Source organism: Rhamphochromis longiceps, linkage group LG3 (genome assembly GCF_057381845.1).
Source record: "Rhamphochromis longiceps isolate RC_006_pf linkage group LG3, R_longiceps_female_GT1.1, whole genome shotgun sequence".
NCBI lineage: Eukaryota > Metazoa > Chordata > Actinopteri > Cichliformes > Cichlidae > Rhamphochromis > Rhamphochromis longiceps.
This window is the reverse complement of record NC_140559.1, coordinates 6,078,079-6,079,237: the sequence shown is the minus strand read 5'-3', so window position 1 is coordinate 6,079,237 and position 1,159 is coordinate 6,078,079.

Here is a 1,159-nt window from a genome sequence, read left to right as displayed (position 1 = left end):
AAGCGTTTGCACTATAACTTAAGTAGGATTATAACTTTTAAGGAAGGAAAGATTTCAGATATTTAGTTCACTGCTTCAGTTATTTTATATGAAATTAAAACATTTACGTTGGTCAAATATGATGCTCTAAATCAAATAAAAGTTTGAAAATAAATGATGTATTTTTAAATGCTGCAACAAATGTTCACAAAAAGTAACTATAATTAAAACCAGTTAAACAAAATCAAATGTTTGAATCATGCTTAACCAAATGCCAGGCTGGAGAGCTGAACCTAAAGTATACGTAGAAAGATTTCAACATCTGAGCAGTTTTTAATGTTTTTATCACATATAAATGTCACAGCAGTGGGTCCTGGCCCAATGCTTTGTGTTTTTGGTTTTCTTTGACTCTTGTTTTTCTTGGTTTTTGTTCTTCTTATTTATCAGGCTCTCAGTAATCTTAGTTCTCCCTCCCTCAGTGTTCATTTCAGCCTGTGTTTAGTTTCTGTTCCCGTGTCCCACGTTTCATCGTTTCATGTCGAGTCAGCCCTGTCTCTCTGTTTCCTGTGTCTCCCCAGTCAGCCCCGCCTCCCTCGGGCACTCATGTGTGATACAGAGTAATAAACCTGACTACATTTGCTACACTCTCTTTAGTACCTGTTACTTCAAAATTCATACACTAATTATGTCTGCCCATCTCTCTAATGTGAAGGTCAAAGGTCAACATCCCAGTGACATAAGAATAATCCCAAAGGGGCAAAGGCAGCGGTTAATTTAGCATATTTAGCATTAAGGGTACTGCAAGGATATACTTTTACTTATTGTGGCAGGGGTGTGGTCTCTGGCCTGCTGCAGTGGAGGCTGGTGGCGGGACGTTGGACGGCACAGGTGAGGGTGATGGAGCTCATGACTCTCCCCTTTATAGTGACGGAGGGGACTGGCGTGGGGGAAGCGTGTAGTGGAGGAAGCCGAGGAGAGAGCTGGTTTCTGGCTACAAAGACGGCGTCAAACCAGAAAAGATTGCTTGTGGTCAAATAATGTGTAATAATAATGAAATAAATAGGCCATTGGGAAAAACGGGATTTTGAAATAAAGACTGACTTTGAAAAAAAGGACATTTTGGATTAAAAATGGCTGGGAATAAATAAAATGCCTCAGGAATAATCTCTGTTATTGTGAA